The 22826-nt window shown below is 31.6% G+C and overlaps 1 protein-coding gene across 1 annotated transcript in view; it reads right to left on the bottom strand.

Moving 5' to 3' along the window:
- LOC134714190 (zwei Ig domain protein zig-8-like) overlaps nucleotides 1–21820 on the bottom strand; it is an 80439-nt gene extending 58619 nt beyond the window's left edge. Inside the window, exon 1 of the mRNA XM_063575430.1 lies at nucleotides 21736–21820. The gene's annotated coding sequence lies outside the window, so the exon portion shown is untranslated. The remainder of the gene's footprint in view (nucleotides 1–21735) is intronic.
- Between the last annotated feature and the right edge of the window lie 1006 nt (nucleotides 21821–22826).

Raw genomic sequence — 22826 nt, forward strand, 5'->3', positions numbered from 1 at the left:
CAATTTTAATAGATTGTGTCAAGGGAAATACCCAATTTATACATTTAGGGAATTACACAGCAAAAAAGGCAAATATTTCAGTTCAAAATATATGTCGCGACTTAAAATCTGGGTTTTCAAATTGAATTAATCATTGCGAATGGTGAAAACAAATACAAAAGAACAATAGTTTGGTGCAGTTTATACAATATAGTTAATATTGACACCCTAGAATAAAGTTTTATATCAGTACCCATCAATTTGACTTATTATGATGACTCAGCACTTTTCCCATTACTGTACTGTCCTCAGATAAAAATTTCTATTTTCTGTGATAAAAATCAAATGTTCTTATCAAATGCTTCAAAATAGTATAATATGACTGAAGTCTGATTGATTTTGATTTCCCCTGCTATCTTGAGTATAGGGAAAACGGTAGTATTTATTCTGCCATAGGCGACAATACTAACATTTTCTAAATTTACCAGTTTTTATAATAAAAACTTGAATAAAACAGTTATGTGTGGTGTTTGTACTTTATTACTGTATTCTAAAAATTGAAGCCAAATAGTATCATGACCAATTTCCAACGGAGCTGGTTTATGTTATCCATGCCCACCGTCATTTTGCACCAAATTTATGAAATTTTGGAAGCCTTTTCAAATAATTCTCTAGAAAATATTTCAATAGGTTTTAAAATTTATATTGTAAATATACAAACTGCAGTTATTCATAGATAAATAAAAAATATATTGTACCCTTACATCCAATCACAGCGCTCATAAGTTGACTTCCTTCACCTGTCTTGGGTACACAAAAGGCCAACCTAATGCTGGGAAAATGTAATACTACCGTTTTCCCTAAATGGAAACATGTATACGTAGCTAAAGTCTGTAATTATTATTAAAAAAACAGGATTCCAGCAGAAACAAATACTAAAAAAAAGATCAAATTGTGCAAAAAGACATTTTTCACATAATTTAATTTAATTACGGCAGCATACAAGTAACTGGTCCGGACATGGTTTTTGGACATCAATGATAGAATAGTGTGCTGGCACCAAACACCTTACAATGATTTGACATTGAGATAGGATAACACCAGGGTAACTGACCTTGTTTATAGGATCGATGCTAATTGGCTAGGGATACAGTGTGTATTGTCTATGACATACTACATTATCGTTCCTATGAGGTGCAATTTATTGGTTAATTAGCGGAGAACTTTATCAGACCCACTGTAATGCATAATAAATACATAAATATGACAAGTTACTGCGTTATTTTGATGTCTTGATTCATAACATCTGTGTACGATATTTCTTCCTTACATTCGATTTTATTACAACTTGTTTGTGACTATGATGTCACTGTCAGAAAGAATGTGATAACAATTTATTGTCAATATTACGAGGGGAAAGCGAACACATTCTTTTAAGAGACAACTTAGGAGATACAAAACACGGCTTCATCATTTTGACATTGATAACTACAACATTAAATGAGCTTCTTAAACAATTATTACTTAATTTTAACACATGTGTTTCTGATTATTTTATATTTCAAATTAATTTGCGCAAGCGAGGATGTAACCTTAGAATAAATATCAATGTTCGGGGAAATTCCTTTTTAAACATATTTATCATTCTGTACAAAATTGAACTTCGTTAGTATACTCTAAACAAATATATAAGCCAGCTATAGGTATTAACGAAGTAATTTTACAATTGAACCTAAACTAAAGAATTTTCAATGAAGCCTGTTATGAAATTCACGTTATTATGAATATACATGTCTTGTTAATTTTATTATCGTTGGTTGCTAATCACCATATGCAATTTCTTATTCCAATGGCCTTTTATCGGGGCCTTTTATAGCTGGCTATGTGGTATGGGCTTTGCTCATTGTTGAAGGCCGTACGGTTACCTATAGCTGTTAATGTGTGTGTCATTTTGGTCTGTTGTGGATAGTTGTCTTATTGGTGATTATACCACATCTTCTTTTTTATATTGTCTGTTGGTTGGCAAAAGTGACAAAATTATCTTAATTTTTGGTACAAATGTTTGTCTACAAATCTAAAGAGCCCAAAATTGATGCAATATTTTTTAGAGCTTATGATGTCTTACAAAAAGGACTGTTGAGTACCTAATACACATGCACAATATAACTATATTAACATTCTGCAGGAATTTAACAAGTTATGCAATCAGTTAATGGAACACACAATAAATAATATTGACGTAATAGATTCAAAGTTTACACAAGATTTTATTTGTTAAGATCTTGATGTCAATATTAACAGACAAGGTAAATTGATATTATAGTTAAAAAAAATCGAGGAAAAAACAAAAATCTCAGACTTGAGAAAAAAACGGTCAACCACCACTGTGCAATATCCATTACCGTAAAGTAATCTATCGAAGGGCCTCGTTAAAAAATACAAAACAACTCAAAAGATGAGGCAAACATGGCCTGATTCAATAAAACTTCACAAATAGAAAACTATCAAGAACACAGTTATTTGTCGTCTACAGGTTCCTAACAACATGACTAAGTTCGATTAAAACACTTATAGTAAGTTCTGTAGTTTGGTTTCAGAGTAGTTGTGATGACAAAAACAGGACTGAGGGACTTACAGACACATGGGCGAAGATACAGTAAACACATTGTACCACAACGTTGTTGAAATGGGTATAAAACAAACATTTTGAATGTTAGACAATTAAAGTTTGGGACGAGTTTCTTACATTTTGTTCAACGCGGTGGTAGTCAAGGCATGTCAAATTACACTTTTGTATTTGTATTAGATGTCGTTTATTGGAACGACAAACCCATTACTATCACAATGTTTCAAACAACACTCGTTAGCACCTCGTCAAAGCACCTGACTACTTGAAAAATTGGCCCTCTGCCGGTGTATTCATGTGATCACTTTCTTGACTTGTTGGTAAATCATAATGTCTTCCTATCGTGAACAGATTAGATTACTATTTCAGTTACGATAATAAACCAGTTTTGATATGCAATATATATACTATTTATAATCACTGTTAAAGAAACTTGTAATTGACTTAGTTATCCAGAATGATTCATTAAATCATTCTAAAGATGTCATAGGAAACAATATTGTTGATTTTTAAAAATATATCACGATAGGAGTTTACGAATGAACAATGAAACGGGAGAAACGATTTATATAAAAGTGTTCGATATTCCCAAAATACGAAATCTATAAAATGAAACAAAGTATCCCACATGAAGTCTGTAACCTGCGGATAATGAATAGGTTTCCGTGTGCTTTCAAAATGTGTTTCACTGGTCAAATTGTATCAGTTACACTATTAACTACTAATAAATATGTCTAGACAATTATTTTTTCTATTTTCAGTCTTAAGTATTACTGATCACTTCTAACTATCCTCTTGATGACCTATCGTATCTCATCCTTTGATCAAGATCAAAAGAAAAAAAACGGTAAGAACTTCCTGTTTTGTACTGGACGAATGAACGGACGGACTGATGTACAGTAGGACAGGTCAAACACTGTATCGCAACTTTGTAGCATGGAGTATAAAAAAAAAAATATTTGTTAGAAAACTAAAATTGTTGAGGAGCTTTTTTACTTTCAATCCAGCGGAAGTCAAGGCATGTCAAATTACACTGTTGTATTAGTATTAGATGCCGTTTATTGGAACGAAAAAACATATTACTATCACAATACTGCGAACAACAATCGTTAGCACCTCTCCAAAACACCTGACAACCTGAAACATTGGCCTACTGCCGGTTTATTCAAGCTATCCCTTTGAGCCGTAAAACGGCAGATACAATTACTTGAAATATAGAAGTGTTCGATATTCCCAAAATACGAAATCTATAAAATGAAACAAAGTATCCCACATGAAGTCTGTAACCTGCGGATAATGAATAGGTTTCCGTGTGCTCTCAAAATGTGTTTCACTGGTCAATTTGTATCAGTTACACTATTAACTACTAATAAATATGTCTAGACAATTATTTTTTTTATTTTCGGTCTTAAGTATTACTGATCACTTCTAACCATAATTTTGATGACCCATCGTATTTCACTCTTTGAATATAAAGTAAAAAGTATGGTCAGATTATTAAGCGTAAAAACAAAAAGATTGTAAATGATTTTTTATTGTCGATACCATTTTAATGAAAATAGATTTTGACATCAATTTTGATGATAAAACATTTCATCAAAACCGTTTTTGATCCATAAAATGATCTCATTAACGGGAATAAAGTCGTAATGTGAATCAACTACTACCTCCAAAAGAATTAAAATGCTACAATTTTAAATCGAATCTGGTTTTACTTAAAAACAACAATAAAGAACCACATGGGTCCGTTCTAAAGTTGCAGTTAGTCAATAGAAGGGAGAATATACAAATAGACAATCCGAAACCAAAGTTGGAAGAACAGGCAGCACCAAGACCAAAAGAAAAACGATAAAACTAATCAAAAGGTCACTGCACAGGAAAAAAAAGAGACTTTACAACACACTTCCCGCTAACTTTGTTAAAAATTAATAGTTTCGAAAGAATTGTTGTATACAATAAGAGCATATTTATGTAAAGAAGAATTTCATAATGTTTTTACAAAAATCCGTTTGTGTTTATCTGTTGAATAAAATTCAAGTGCGTCTATCAAAAGGATAGAAATGTTAGAAAAAATGTGAAGAGTAAATGTACAAATTTTCGACTTCTTTGATCTCTAGCACATGAAGGTATATTTTTATTACATATTTGAATTACTTAGGTGAAAAATACCTTGTATGCAAATTTTCCAAAAAAAAATCATGATGGGATCGAAACTTTATCGTATGTCCTTTTAAAAAGGATATCCATCTTCATGCTTCCTACAATATCATAACTATTACATATTTTCGACGGGATTTCTTCAAACTTAGCATTACAAAAAAGTGTCCTTGTTGAAAACTTTAACAATTGCGAGATACATGTATATAAGCTATTTGCAGTCGTTGCTTGAATGTTGTTACACACAAAATGAAGTTCACAATCAGAAAATTTAAAATGTCGTTGCTTTGCAAATTAATTTCTCAACTGATCCTTATTGTAAATCTTGATATATGAGTCGAATTAAGAAGTAGACATATTAATTGCATATGTGGTATCCTTTATTCTTCAAGATTTGCTCAACGAAGTCATTAAACTTTGAAGGACATCATATAGTTGTAAATTAAGGATAATGCTAGCTTCTTTCTATTCTTCTTGAGAAGCTTCTGAATGAAGTATACTTCATCAAGTTCAATATGTCTAAGTTTAGAATCAGGACTACTTGTGTAAAGGATTAATACTCCAAAATTTTTTATGCTACAGCATGAGTGGAGGGAATAATATTGTGTGAAGCCTTACAAATATTGCGATTTGTTTGATGACATTACAAACGATTATATCACAAAATTCCACTTAATTGCCTGTATATGTACTGGTGCCTTAAATGTTTGTTACAAAGTAAAGATAATTATTCCTTAAATCTTCAAATGATCGTTTACTGCTGTACATTGTGAACATTGTGAACATTATAACTTATACCAAGTATCAAAGTTCTTTAGTATACTTTTACCGTTTAGTATGCAGATCTCATTGTGAATTTCAAATCGTTCGCTTTAAATTGATTACTCAAGCTGTGAAATCCATTCTTAATTCTATTTCTGTAGTTATGTAAATAAAAGGTTCTGATTAAGATTACGAAATTAAAACTGTTTTATTGTTTAGAAGACTAAACGTTTTATATGACGCATTCAACACTTATCTTTGAAATCGAAACCATTCAAAGTTTCAATTTACAGTATTCATCGTTTAATTACAGATTAATAACTGTACAATTAAAAGGTTGAGCTTCAAGTTTTTTCTATGATATATCAGGTCATACAGAATCAGAACAAAATTCCGGTAGAAACCATTGCATACACAATAAGGTTTAGCTTAAATGATTTTTCATTAGACACAGAGTTTTCAACTTCCGCTTCGATATAATATGTCGAACTCTATAAATCTCACAAACAATCATCGAAGGTTAGTCATTTGTTTGAAATTGAAAACGAGGTTTTGTAATAAAACCTATATATAATACACAAGGTATAGGGACATGATCAGTATCTATATCTAGCTTGCGTATTGTTCATCAACTGGCACACTGGTAGTGTCTCTATTCCAGAATAAATATTAAAAAATGGCAGTTATACCATATATATCAAAAGTGACTCAGAAGAAATTTTAAAAACCACGGTTGCATGTTAAAACATTATGATTACACAAAGTTGAGTCACTGAAATGTTTACGATTAAACATGTTTATTAATTGCAAACGAAAAGACAAACTGGTAATATTCCAGCCTAATAACGTAGTGTTAATAGGTTTTTTCACCCTTATGAATTTATTAATATTTGAAAATCGATAACTACAATAATGATGCCATGTTTCAGAGGAACTATCCAGCATAAAAAATACATTCTTTTGATCGAATAATTGTTTTAACTTTACTTATATCAGGAGCACTCAAATCAAATAAATTTACGTCAACATACTTGAGACACTATATGACCAATGAAGAACAAAAAAGGAATAATCTAGTCAACCTGTGGTCCACATTGCATTTACGTTCACCAGGAAAGATCAAACTTAAAACTGAAAAAGCCAGGAATGTAGAAATCTAAGATTGGAAATGAGGAAAATGTCAAAGAGACAACAACCGACCAAAGAGCAGAGCACAGCCGAAATCCATCAGTGGGTCTTCGAGACAACGAGAAAATACCTCATCCGGGGGCGTTCTTCAACTGACATCTGCATGTGTACTAGTTAGGTGTAAATGGACTTCATACTAAACTACAAAACATGTAATTGAACTAAAATTGAATGTTTGTACAGCTATATGAACTAAATAGAAATACCCACCCACATAAGGATGGCTATACCCGAGGGATTGGCAACACCTCTTTAAAAATATTAGCCTAACAATTGAGTTGTGTATGCTAGACGTGCGGTTTATCTACATAAGACCTATCAGTGACACCAATCTCAAAACAGTTGAAATCGAAGTCTCCCTCTTCAAGGGCAACAATCGGCTCTATCCCCCTGTGTTATTTATATAATATTGATTTTTTTGGCAAAGGTTAACTGTATGTTTACGTAGTTTTCTGATATTACTGTCTAATAAATTAAAAGGAGTGTGTTTGGTTTAAACCTTTAAGGAATATCAAAGATTGAAAAACATGTACAGAAGAAACACCAAGAGGCAACAAAACTAGCTACTACAGTTGAAATCAAACAAATTAATCTTTGACAAACTGTAGTAGAAAATTTGATTGAGGTAATACTGAGTGTCCTTAGCTAGACCATTATCATGATTACAGTATTCCTTAAAGCAAATTTCATTGAAACTAAGTATTGTCTGGATGATAAAACAGAGGGATTATATTACTAAATAAAATTGAGAATGGAAATGGGGAATGTGTCAAAGAGACAACAACCCGACCAAAATAAAAAAAACACAACAGTTTGTAAAACATATATACTTATAATCATGTCAATACCGACGCACTGACTACGCGTCTAGCGTACTTAATTATAATCCTGGTACCTTTGATAACTATTGAAATGATGAAACCCTGCGACACTACAAATGTAGTAGTCCATCATCAGTTACGTCGATCCATTCCAATAAAGTAAAAATGACTCTTACTACATTTGGGTGCGTCTGAACCGCTTTAAAAACTTTTAATCACTAATAACATACAATGTTGGGAAATTGTTTCAATCTTAATCATATTCTTTTTTTTCTAATGAGAACAGATATTGATTAAAAATGCGATGTAGCTTGAAACCATTTTAAATGCAACAACGTAAATAAAGTGAAAGCCGTATTGCACCTTTGTGGTAAAACTAGTTTCTTCGCTAGTCAAGGATTACGACGCGGTACCCTCCTATTCTTCTTAGCTGGTAAAGATAAAATTTTGGATCAACGAGGTAATAATTTCAAAACAGGTCGACAGAGTCATCCGTGATGTGATTCAAAACTCAATTAAAATATAGCCATAGGTGATTATACAACTCGATTGATAAATTTACAGACATGACTACCATTCTGGTTTTAAAGAAAACCAACTTCTGAAAAACATGTCGCTATTAAGTTAAAACATAGACACATCGTTTATATAAACCAAATCGTTATGGTGCCCGTCAATCTAATGTGGTGTCGATTAAAATATTTAATGTCTTCCTCAAAACCCTTCTGAAACAATTGTTGTAAATTGTAACTACTGTCATGTTATTCATGTCAGTACAAACCTGGTGCTAAATCTTATTCGGTTGGTTCAATTCGGAAAAAGGGAACAGGATTGTAGTTCCGACAATTAAGACACTTCCCTATTTCCATTCTCAATCTTATGACTATCGTCATCTGTAAAACAGATTTTCAATACGGGCAACCGAATCGTAATGGCGTCTGTAAAATTTACATGGGATGAATTTCAACTTCACCACATGGAACTCTCGATATGATAGCTTCCTTCTGAGAAGCATTCTCTACCAAAGAAATTATTATAGCATTGACAATACGTGGCCTAGAATATCGTATCAACTGTAAAATATACTCGTTATGCAGGCGCTGCTGCAATGTTGCTACATTGAAATGGAAATAGGAAAGCTGAACTCATCTCTTTTGTCGTAAAGTTTTGTTTTCAACCCTTATCGACCATCTTTAGATATGAGGCAGATATAACAAACCTTTATCTTAAGTTTGATAGGATAGCTGCCTAATTTAAACATAGTCAATAAATTATGAAATTTTCAACTTAACTGGATATTTATTTAAGGTACTAAATGCCATATGATCATGCAGAATATATTTAATGCTTGGTAATGGAAAGATAGTAAGCTTACGTTTTATTTTCGTTAATATCCTTGATATCAAATTCAATTGTGTATATTGGATGTTTGTTCGCGCTTAAGTGTAGACAAATTAGTGACAAAACATCATGTATAGATCGTAAAATATTGACAACGTGCTTTTACATTTCTAATTGCCTTTAAGAACGTTTTGTATGAATTCGGCTTCAAAAGAGGGACGAAAGATACCAGAGGGACAGTCAAACTCATAAATCGAAAATAAACCGACAAAGACATGGATAAAACTGAAAAGGACAAACAAACACTAGTACACGTGACACAACATAGAAAACTAAGGAATAAGCAACTTCAAATGAGTACAAAACAGGTTGGCCTGTAGGAATGGAAAAAACTATATCACGTGGAAACACTTTTTTTTGTGAAATATCAATTTCAAATAAGTTATTTGAATGAAGGATGCTAATGATAAAGTGTGATTTCCAAGCTTGTGAATTGCAATTTAAATTTGTAAGTAATTAAAAGAACATGTTTCCCAGAGCCGTTTTGTACATAAAATATCATTGCAAAAAAGCCATTCAAACAGTTGTCATTTGGAAAACCCACTTATGATATTAACCTTCAGTTTTAGATATCATTTTGATTCCTCTTGACACCTATGTACAAGACCAGAAAACTATAATGTCATTTAATGATATTCCTTTGGAATGTAAATCAAACGAGCCTTGTTAGGGATTCACTCAATTTTGAAACACCAAAATGAAATGTCTCTGATTTACATTTAAATAACTGAATAAAAGTAAAATCACAAAAATACTGAACTCCGCGGAAAATTCAATCGGAAAGTCCTTAATCACATGGTAAAATTACATGACAAAACACATCAAACGAATGGAAAACAAGTATCATATTCCTGACTTGGTAAAGGCATTTTCAATTAAAGAAAATGGTTGAATAAAAATGTCGCACAACATGACAGAAGTGTGCTTTCGACTTTCACATGCTATATTTGGTCTCATATGTGTTGCCTGTGAAGTAAAAAAGGGCCTACATGTGTACTTGAAATGGTTGAAATCTCATTAACATAACACATTCTCAAAATGATCTTTTTAATATATTGATCAATGAATGAAATAATGTAGTCTGAAGTGATTTTTCACGTCATGAATATGTCCAAATGAGTTATAAGGTCAACACATTGGTGATCTACTGTCTCTATTCAGCTTTTCCATTAATTTGACCATGTCTAAATAATTGCAGTTTTTGTTGACAGTATCTCATATGAACGAGTCTAAAACGTGTGTAAAACAATTGTTTTTGGAATAACGATCGTTGAATACGCTCGAAACAAATAGTTTTCAAAGCCAGAAATGTAAACACTAAATAAATGTATCGGTATGTTTTCGTTTTTAATATATAGTTATATTAAGTAGTGTACAATGAGACGTACAGTATTCATAAGATCTATCTTTTAATTTCGTTTTTTGTCTGAAGTATTCCTTTGGCATTGAAGTTTTTGCAATTTCTTAACTGTTTGCGTCTGAAATAAAGATAATCATCAGAAACTAAGAAGGAAAAATATGCAAATATATGTCAGCCAGATTAAATTTATCATTAAAAATCTTTAGATATGTTATACCTAATTTGGCCGTTAGTTTTCTCGTTTGAATTATTTTACATTGTCATTTCGGGGCATTTTAAAGATGAGTATGCCGTGTGGGCTTTGCGCACTGTTGAAGGCCCAACGGTGATCTATAATTGATTAATTCTGTGTCATTTTGTCTCTTGTGGAGAGTTATATCATTGCCAATCATACCACATCTTCTTTTTTATATATTTAAGTACATCATTGTTCAATTATGCAAGGTTTTGCATAAGGGATGAATAGTTTTAAAGAGTGGAGAAAACTCGTAGAATTACATTTCAAATCACTAGTCCTCGTTCTTCAAGTCATGAATGTCATTACTCATAGTGTGCATTTGTTGACAGGTTAATGATTCTCACGTTTTGTTCTAGTTATTTAAGGCTTTATGAAATGAACTCTAATTAAGTAAACGACTGTTGGTTTAATCATTTCAGCTCACTTTGTTTCAAACTAAATTCTTTCGTTTGACACATTACTATGCGTAAGAATTTTAGAAGTTTTTATTTATTCGACGTTTTAAGACTGAATGTGTGAAATGTTTTAAAAAGAACCCCCGATAGTGCATCTAAGAGGGATTGCAAAGGAGTTTCACTGGATTTTGAGTTTATTTGTTTTGAAGTAAACACAATTTGATAGTGCGCAAGACGTTTAAAAAATTCGAACGACACAACAATCGTGGCAAATGCTATTCATTACAGCACACCATTACAACCTCCACTATATAACTCTAAAATATTAACATTTCAAATTTATGATTTGGAATTTTTGAAAATGGGTGTCATATGTACTGTAATCACATATCAGACCTAAGGTAAAGCATACACAACCTCCTAGTTGATATCACTCAGTGACCAAAAAAAATTACTGGAAGTCATAAATGTGATAACACCAAATCATAGTATGTCACCTCCGGTTGCTAACGAAAAGGAACGTAAAAAATATTGTTTTTGGTAATTAATGTTACATTTCATTGCAGTCAAATTGTCTGGGTCATAAAGGTATATCTTGGATATTTTAAAGCATTTTTTTCATTTTGGGTTTCTATTATACAATATTTTGGAAACTTGCATTTGAGGTTGCTTGGTTACTAAAACTTGCACACAGGTTAAATAAAAGAGGAGAACATTGTATTAGTCAATTTTCAGTGATAGTAACTTTCCACAATGTTTTAAAAGTACGAATTTAGCAATGACTTATAGGGGCCAATGAATGGTAGTATTACAAGTTAATGCTTTTTTTCTCAAACTGTTTTAAGAACTTGTGCAGTGTTTGTTTCATTACGTTTTTGTAAAGTAAACTTCAAACATCCTTATCTTCATTCATGTCAGTTAAATTATCGGATTATGTAATTCGGGCAATATTTCTGTCGCCATTGTAATTAGATAAACGCGAAATTGTCAATCTTTTGGTAAAATATGACATTTGCTTCTGAATAGGTTTAATTTATGTGATATCAATGAATATATGACTTTGCACATTTTTCTGTTATTCACATTTTGTGTCAATTTTATTTATTTAATTTAGTTTAATCCTAGTTATATTATTTTTTATTATCTATGATTGTACAGTAGCAAATAATAAAATTTTAATATAAAGCACTTGTTACTTGCTTGCATTTCCGATCATGATTTTCTTGATAGAGGATTACTGCTCACAAGGAAGCTATTAAACCAAGAGTTCCAAATGGTGAAGTTGAAATCATCCCTTCGTAAATTTTACGGACGCCATCACAAGTTGGTTGACCGTTATGGAATAACCGTTTCTGAAATGATATCGGATATGTTCCTTACGTCGTAACTACAATCTCCTTCCCTTTTATGAATGTGGCCTACCGAATTAGACTATTTACCGGATTTGTAATCACAAAAGCAACACGACGGGTGTCACATGTGGAGCAGGATCTGATTACCCTTCCGGAGCACCTGGGATCACCCCTAGTTTGTGGTGGGATTCGTGTTGTTTATTCTTTAGTTTTCTATGTTGTGTCATGTGTACTAACATTTTTCTGTTTGTCTTTTTCATTTTTAGCCATGGCGTTGTCAGTTTGTTTTAGATTTATGAGTTTTACTGTCCCTTTGGTATTTTTCGTCCCTCTTTTACAAACTATTACGTACGTTGTGTTCACATTTTCATGTCTTTTTGATTTTTAAATGTTCACCATAAACCTTTTGTGGTACAAGTTTGGGAAACTATGATACTATACTGAAACTTAAAAATGAAATATGCCATTCCCCTGTTTATGTAAACTAGTTTGATAAAGATAAAGAACGACGATAGTGCTATATTGAAGAATCTTCATATGTATCATGGTGTGACGCTGTTACATTGTTCCTCGGACTTAAAGTATATTCTGATGAGGCATTAAGTTGAAAGGTTGATATTATGTTTTATCCAACATATGGATGGATGTTACGTTAGTCCACTGTAGGTTGTTCTGCAATTCAGGGATAAAAATAAATTTTATAAACAACGGTTGATATCATCAAATATATTGATTGACCTTTTGAAAAAGTAATTTTCATATTTAACAATAATTGTCGATAACACTGATGGTGGACGTTTCGTTCCCGAAGGTATCGCCAGTCCAGAAGTATATCACGAATATCAATTGTGTGTTTTTTTTTATAAATATCCGGTTAACAAAACTTTGAATTTTTCGAAAAACTAAGAATTTTCATATCCCAGTAATAGATTGCCTTAGCCGTATTTTGCACAAATTAGGAATGTTGGTTACTTAATGCTCTTCAACTTTGTACTTGTTTGGTTTTATAACCATTTTGATCTGATCGTCACTGATGAGTCTTATGTAGACGAAACGCGCGTCTGGCAGATTAGATTATAATCCTGGTACCTTTGATAAATTGTGTATGTATCATCCCTGTTGTTTTAACTTTTGATTTAATTAGTCATGAGTAGGGGCAATAAGGCCCTTATTTGGCCCAAAAATTACTGCAAATTTTAAAGTTATCATACATATTCTTAAATTACTGAAAACTTGTCTTAGGTATAAGGTACTAAGAAAAACAAAACAAATTTGACATAGAACAAGTTACCATGGCAACAAATTTTAACCTAATTTGCATATTTTGTTAAATTTTGTGATTTTCCTTGTTTTTTTTTATCAAATTTGAAGTATATTTTAGACTGAAAAAGTATGTGCGCACCCAAGAAACAACTTTAAATTTGGTGAGATAATGCCAATAGTTTTAATAAAGCTTTTGTTAAATTATTTTGTTGTTTCTCGGCTGCGCAGGATGTTTTCTAAACGGAAATAAAGTCAGAAAACTGCATAAATTTTGCATTTTTCATTGTTTTTGTGAAAATAGTACATATTATGACGTAATTGTGACGTCATCAGATAAAAATCTTCATGTTTTTCATTTATATTTCTTGACCCTATGCATTTCTAAACCTTATGTGCCAATTTGAAATAGTTATCAAACATTTCATTTTCTTGGGCCAAAACTAGGGCTTAATGCCCCTACTCCTTTAGTATTGAACTATATTGTCGTTAAAATAAATCGATGAAATTTAATTTTACTTTAATGTGGGTTTTCCCCCCAATAAGTGTAAACCATTTTAGGTATCTTCAGAATCACTATTTGAACAAGTTTTAAAGGGGCTCTAGCTGTCGTATTGATGTTCACCGATTTTTTTGAAATTCAAATATTTTGATTTACAACTATGTAAAACATTTTTCCAAACTATTAAAAGTATAAAATAAACATTTAACAGGACACAAGCATGGAAAAATGTAGCTTCGTTTCGTGTGTATTTTAGTCTAGATGTCATCTAATTAATTATCAAGTTGACCTCTAAAGGCATACGATGAATATATAAGCGATGTAAACACAAACAGAGATATAAATAGATGAAGCAAACTCGTGCTGTTGGTTTATTCTAGGTCTATTCGATTTCATATTATCGATGCCAAATAAATGTTTATGATCGTTTTTAAATATATAATAATGTTTTATTGTGGATCGAATCAAGTGAAAAATTTACAATTAATGTTTTTAGCTTATTTTTACAAAATTGCTAAAAGTGATATCTGCATTTCTTTAATAATTGAGCAAAAAAGTTTTAAAAATGTATCTACACATATGTCCATCAAAATTTGAAAATAGAAAATCAGCATTTAAATAGTATCTACAATAATTAATTGGCAATATTGTTGCAAATAAAATCATTAAGAAAAGTGCGCATACGAGTGTAGTGTTTTTAAAGGGATAATTTTCTTTGTAGATAACAAGGAGACTGTCTGCATAATTTGAGATTAATTTACGCTTGTGTAAAACGTCTTATATACTCTTTCCCTTTACGATCTAGTATCAGTAAGTGACCCATATTCGACCCGTAAGAACAACACAAGAAATTTGGGTCACCATCGAGTTCCTAATGTTAACACAAGGCTATGTGATATGATGGCTACATAGAAAGCTATACCACCAAAAAAATCAGTATATGAATATTGAAGACAGGTCAACGTTCGGTTTTGAACAAAGAGCGATTTGGCTATTTTCCTACAACCCTTCGGCATAAATGAATATCTTCTACTCGTTAAAACATCTATTTTGTCTTTAATACTTGCTTTTCTAGACAGAAAGATTAATTAATAAAAACATACGGCTGTAATTTGGTAGAAGTAATAAAAGAAATAACAGTCGGTGCTAATGAAAAGGTTGTATTTTGGCCTTCAAAAAAACTTTAATCACTTGTTTGGCAACATTTTTATCTCGTTTGTGTCTTTGGCCTTCAATTGGTTCAACATAAAGCCTTTATATGTAAATTAAAGGAGAAAAAGGAAACTGTGTTAATTGGTAGCATATTTTAGCGTTATTTGTCTTTAAAATTGTTCTTTTGCAAGAGAAATAGGCAAATTGGTATCAATGAGCTGAAAAAGTCTATATTAAATGCACTTAAAATTCCCTTTAGGAATAGTTCATTTAATTTAAACGCATTTAGTATAATAAACTAGCTGCAATATCAATTGAGCACATCCCGCGTCGTTCTCCTTTAAAAAAAAATACAAGTTTCTGTCTTTCCTTTCTTAGTTTTAGCTAAAATACGATACATGCATGGATATAATATGTATTACAAATGAGAAATGACTGATAATTGCCTGCTTATGTACCAAGGAGTTTGGTTATTTAAACCTAGAGAATCAAGTAAAAAATAGATCTAAGTCTATCTTTTGTGTAAAATGGCTTCACTTTACACTAAATAAAAAATCTTTTATTAATATCGCAAAACAGAAGGACAACGATGCCACTACCTAGTTGAACACTATGTTTCGTTGTTGAGGTAGTTTAGAATTTGGAACTGCAAAATGGAATTTTTAGATATGAATTTCCACAATATAAACTGATATTTTGTAATGTTATTTTATTTAATACATATTAAACAAGAATATAACAGGATTTGCACAGTATCACATACAATACCAATAACCAATAAACGACTTATTCAAGAGAAAATTAATATCAACGAATTCAAACAACTCATGGTTTAGATAACCTGACTTTTCGTAGAACTAATGCACAAAATACAAAAACAACCTGAACGGTACTTCTTCCAACAGAATGATCAATAACTATTACAACCAAAACAAAATACCCTGGTCTCGTGAAGTTCTTCTCATCGACCATCATTTTAAATTACAATATGGAATTCCAAAAACAAAATGTTATCACTGAAAGAAAACTAGTTCCGTTTGTTTATTGACATTTTAATGAGGGGGGGCAAGGGGTATAACTGTTATGCTGTTATGGGCCAATTTGAATCTTTGTTATCTGTTATTCTGAAGAAAAAAAATGCTGTTATCTGTTATTGACTATTTCTGTTGCTGTTATAGGACTTTTACTTTTTTTGTTATCTGTTATTGCGAGAATGTATTTTTTGTTAACTGTTATTAGACCCCCCTTGTCCCCCCTCTTTAATGTATGTATAATACATGTTGTAGCTTCAAACCTGTTTATACAAGCAGATTTATTGTCTGTCGAACAAATGTGTAATACATCGACACAAAATTAAAAAGTGTAAAGATAATAACTAACAAATACTGGTCAGGAAAATCATCAAACTACTTGGTAAGTTAAATAAATATTTGTTTTATCCTTTTATGTCTTTTACTGACAACTTTAAAGAACGGTGTACAAATACTTTTGAAACGGCATTGCAAAAACGTAAAAAACAAAAATAAGCTTTAGACAAAAATAAAATCAAACACAAACATTCCGAATGAAACAAACCCATACGCTTTTAATATTTCAGCAACATTAAAATCGTTGCCAGATAGATAGATATAGGACGAAAAAGATGCACATATGGTATATACAAAATCGTTTGTAAAACCAAATACGAAAAAACCCAAAGTATCAGAATTGAAATAGAAACCTATAAAGTGTGTATATTTGGCACAACCACGTATAATAAAGAAAGCTAAATAAAATAGGGCGTGACTTGATAAGTAGATTATGAGGTTTAAATATGAAGGATTATATTAATCTTTTCAATTCCCCTAGAATATAGAGTAAAGTGTTAATTATAATTTTATGTTTGTGATATTCGTATACGTCCGAATAAAGATACATATTAATGGTACTGACTTTACTGTATGCAGGGGAGTTTTCTGCAGTTAACAATTGTCAGCTTAATTATGTATCATTCTAGGGATATACGTTTTGATTTTTCGACTCGTCAGCGCCACTTCAACAAACATATAATTGTATAGTCATATTTATGAGTTTGACTCTCCCTCTGGTATCTTTCGTCCCTATTTTTAAGAAGAAACAAACTTCAAGTTTGTTTTCATAAAACTTGTCTCTCATTTTAGTGCTGCAAACATCTTAATTATAAGTAACAACGGATAATTGTGAAATGCCTTAAGATATGATGAAAGGACAAATAAAACCAAACTAACTAACCATTGTAAAATGGAAAGTCATAAAGTATTTTAAGAAATGATAAATCTAACTATATATTAAGATGACTTGAAGAACAGAATTTCGATAATTGTTTCAAAATAATTTTAAAAAGAAAAATATATATTCAACATGTAAAATAAGGAAAGCACTAGAAGTTTCAAAAGCATGCAAGTTTTCTTCATAGCAAAATATGCATTTTTCAATGACAAAATATAAAAAGAAGATGTTATTGCCAATGAGACAACTCTACACAAGAGCCCAAAATGACACAGAGATTAAGAACTAATATAAGTCACCATACATTCTTCAATAATGAGCAAATCCCATACCACATAGTCAGCTATAAAATGTAAAACAATTCAAACGAGATGACTAACAGCCTAATTTTTATACAAAAAATAAACGGAAAACAAATATGTAACACATAAACAAATGACAACCACTTAATTGCAGGCTCCTATTTGAATACAGAATGTGGCGGGGTTAAACATGTTAGCGGGATCCCAACTCTCCCCTTAACCTGGGGTGGTGGTATAACAGTACAACATAAGAACGAACTATTTAAGTTCCAATGGCTATTGCAGATTGAGATCTATGATGCTCTGCAGTGGGTTGTATAAATGTCATGGCGGAAGCGATTCGGGTTAATGTAAGTACATTTATTTCATATTATTCATTATAGTTACAACCTATGACTATTCAAAGTCGTCTCGTGCCACAATCTGGTTTAGCGATAATTAGTTTGTAGTAGTCCTCTGTGGGTATTCTGAAATAGTTATTTCAGGTTTGAAATAACATGTAATATCATTTCAACAATGAATGTTCTAACATCAAAGTACAAAAGAGGAAGTGTGAACTTTGCAAACTCAGGAATAACAAATAGCACTACATTTGCGGATTCCCAAGCTGTTTGTCCTGTTTTATGTCTTTTGAATGACATTAAAGGAACGAACCATGCATGCTTTAAAATGAAACAAATCATGTCTATTTGATGACACAGATCGAACAAGTAGTATACAATATATACCAGTACACTAAATATAAAATAGATAACTTATAGTGTAGATCAAAACAAAATACACATTTGTAAAATCAAAATTCAGAAATCTATTTCATTTGCTTCATTATAAAATGGTTTATATTGTATATGCAGAGAGTTGGTATTATCATAAATTGATTAGTCATCCAACAATACACTGGTAAACTTATTTTGATTTAAAACGGTTTGATATGTAAATCTCTTAACAGGTTGAACAATATATATTTAGCCATTGACAGTTTTTCTTTCTAATTTCAGACATAATTACTGCGGTAAATTCGTCACTGTTCAGACAGTTTGTTTGTTTTACTTGTTTTAGGAAACAAAGATTTAAAATGGACCAACTAAACTTAACACATGTGGTAAAACGTATACGTTGAGATAAAATGAATTTGTAAACTTAAAGAGATAGAATATTAATATTTGATTCAGATATCTTAACATTATTTTCAGGAACTATTTGATAGTAAATGTAATTACAATAATATCGATGTTCAAGCTTCTTTATTCTGTTTTATCCATTTCTGTAGAAATATTTTTTTCTCAAGTTTCTAATACTGTTTTTGTATATGCACAGGTGGCATTGTGCATATATATATATAAATAGATCTAACTGTTAGGTTGATGTTTAGACGTGTTGTATATATATATGAAGCCAAGGTGGTCGTGTGGTCTGGCGGGACGGCTACAGTGAAGGCGCTTTGGTGTCACGATATCTCAGAAGCATGGGTCCAAATTCCGGCGAGTGAAGAGCAAATAAATTGCGAAAGCACATTTACACATCTGACATTGTTGGGTTGATGTTTAGACGAGTATATATTTATAAAGATGACGATAAATGGCTGCTTTACGTCCAGTTTCAAAAGAAATGCTTATTCAGGACGAAACCCTGTCTAATTTGCTAGTTCACAAAATAATAGTCAACAAGAAGACAAGTAACCTTACCCGGACACATTATTCTGACTGCGACCAGTCTTTATTCTAACTCCTTAATACCGTGTGATAAGCGGAAACGTAACGAAATACTATTTTCCCACCATGCGTCCATTGTGTGACCCGGGCGTGGTTCGACCCCACGACCTCGAACACTTCGAGGCGAGCACGCACCCACTAGACCTCCGAGGCGGTTTACATACATAAAAATATATAGAACAAAAACTAGCGATCTCAATTATAATCCTGGTACCTTTGATATCTATTTACACTACGCGGTCGATGCCACTGCTGGTGGACGTTTCGTCCCCGAGGGTATCACCACCCCAGTAGTCAACACTTCGGTGTTAACATGAATAATAATAATGTGGTCAGTTTATAGATTTCCTGTTCACCAAACTTTAATTTTTTCAAAAAACTAAGGATTCTCTTATCCCAGGTATAGATTACCATAGCCGTATTTGGCACAATTTTTCTGAAATTTTGGATCCTTACAATGCTCTTCAACTTTGTACTTGTTGGCTTTATAGAAATTTTGATATGAGCGTCATTGATGAGGTGTCTGTAGACGAAATGCGCGTATGGCGTACTTAATTATAATCCTGGTACATTTGATAACTATTTACATTGTTTGAACGCCCTTTATGTTCAATTTTTATTTCAATTATATGTATTTATATAAAATGCCGTTATTAAGTCAAGAATATGGCAGTTGTTTTTCATTTGTTTGAAGTGTCAGAGCTTTTGATTTTTCCGTTTGATTTAAGACTTTCGTTTTTGAATTTTCCTTGGAATTCAGCAGTTTTGTGAGTTTTCTGTTACATCATTTTTATTTCTATTTGCTTTGGAATATATCTAGAATAGACGTATATATATAGAAAAAAGGAAGAGGTGGTATGATTGCCAATGAGACAATTGTTCACAAGAGACCAAAATTAACAACTATAGGTCATCGTTCGGCCTTCAACAATGAGCAAAGTCTATATATTTTTTTTTCAATTTCATAACATCATCTTCTCTCTTAAACCACAGGGCCAGTGCGTGTAAAAATCATAATAGATCGTCTTTGAAGTTGGAAAGCCTTCTAATATTTCAATTCTTAAAATAAGCAAAACATTACAAGCTTGGATTTAACTACACATCATTCGGTTCGCTGATAATTGCTTTCAAATCCGTTAACGAATTACTACATGCTTTGGTTTATAATATATTGCAAAGCGTCAAATCGTATAAATGATTACTATAATCTAAATGGCATTTTATCAATTTCTCAATTCAAACAACCAGAGGGTCTACAGAGCACATGTCGCTCACCTCGATCAATATACATCTTCAACAATGAACACTGTCTTACATTATGGACTAGATTAGCATCCATGACAAAAATATTCAGGTGGTGATCTTGTACTGATGAACTTTTCTGTTTACAGTTTCCCTCTATATTGTTTAGTATGGCCAAAAACATGAACGAAAAAACAAATCGCCATTTAAGGGCAATGTTGCAGCTGATTTGAACAATTTAAAGGATCACTCTATCTATCATAACTGTATATTTAATAGGCAAAAATATAAACAAATCGGGCAAATTTGACATTTAAAAGCAATATAAGAAGTAGTCTGTCAGTTATGAAAAAAAACATACAAAAGGTATATCTAATCATTCTAAACATTAAATTTTTGAAGGATTTTTTTTTATGTAATAGCGATTTCAAGTTAAAAGAAACAATTAACGTTTATACCCTTTGTTTTAATCTTAGCCATGTCAGCCATGTTCGTTAGGGCGTTGGATCATGGAACAGATTTCCAAAACTAAATACCTCTATGATGATTGATACAAATTTAAAACTTTCCCAAGAAGTTTCAGAGTAGAATATTTTTTTCAAGTTAACAGATGCTGACAGTCGAGGGACGACGACAGACATCAAATAAAGAGTAAAGCTCACTTGGTACTTTGAGTAAAGTGAGCAAATAAAGTCACGTAGTTTAACCATTTGCATGTAGATGATGGAAGTTTATATGCGTGTTTATCTACTACATCAGTTGAGAATTTATCTTATCTTAAATTCAGAAATGACCTCCGAATTAATAAACACAATAATAAGTGTAGACCTTTAATACATGTTAGCTATGGGTATAAATATATTAATAACAAAAGAAATATGTCAAAAAGTAAATTAATAATATCCTACAGGTTTTAAAAGGAGTTCAATAGACACATTATAGATTAGTTTTCCTAACGTAATTATACAACTTCACCCGGATCGTTGAAATTGTTCAAACTGACTGAATGTTTGTATTCACTAGATTTGAAATAACTTACCTTTCAGTAAATGTACCACCTATAGCGATGATCAATTTCAGTTTGATTGCGACATTGGTATTAATTTAGATTATTTATTTTATGCTCCATATATCCGGGTGAGTATTATTTGTTAAAAGTCCATAAAGGTTTAAAATGGACTTAATCTTTAACTTTGAATACACAGATTTAATCTTTCCCCTGATTCTCTAAGCCAGTAATTAAATTGCTGACAGGTAACTTCCGATACTATCTAAAAACCGAATAGATTAGGTTACGTCCCTTTGTTTCGTTTAGAATACAACTTAATTTTGCAAATTGACCGATGTCAGTCAATCAAGAGATGTGCCGAATAATAACATTGAACTGACTGTCACCTCTAATCAATACTAATATTTCGTATTCGCGTAATATTATGATTTGTGAATGCTATGAGGCTGACAATAACGAGAAATTGTAACAGTTTTGTATAATAAACATCATGGCATTATCAAGAATAGTAAAGTCATGTTTTATTCATTATCCTGTTCAAAAACAGCATATATGATCATTCATTGTTAGAAAATTAATAACAGTGAGTGATGTATGAATACATGTATAAATGAGCCAGAAACACTGACTTGTAAATTATCCTCTCAAAATGCACTGTGGAACCAAACAATCGTTCGTGTAAATCTTTAACTGATTTCTTACAGGCGTCCAAATAATGTCACTTCAATTTCAATTTATATGCTTTGTAGGGTTCAGCAATAATTGCTGAATATAATACAAAACACAAGCATATCATATATTATTTGATAAAACTTAATCTAAAATTTAGAAAAATTTCGTTCTGTAACATATTTTATAATTTACTTGACCATGTAAACTATTGTAGCAGCTTATGTATCGTCTGTAATCAGTACGTTCATAGCAAATCAAAACAAATAAAGGCAACCGTAATATACCGCTGTTCAAAACTCGTAAATCGAGGGACAAAAAAATAAATCGGGGTAACAAACTAAAAATTCAAAGTAATTGAATAGAATATATTGAGTTAATAAAATTAACGGTACAAATTTTCTTGCACCAGATGCGCATTTCGACAATACATGTCTCTTCAGTGATGCTCG

Source organism: Mytilus trossulus, chromosome 4 (assembly GCF_036588685.1).
Source record: "Mytilus trossulus isolate FHL-02 chromosome 4, PNRI_Mtr1.1.1.hap1, whole genome shotgun sequence".
Classification (NCBI taxonomy): domain Eukaryota; kingdom Metazoa; phylum Mollusca; class Bivalvia; order Mytilida; family Mytilidae; genus Mytilus; species Mytilus trossulus.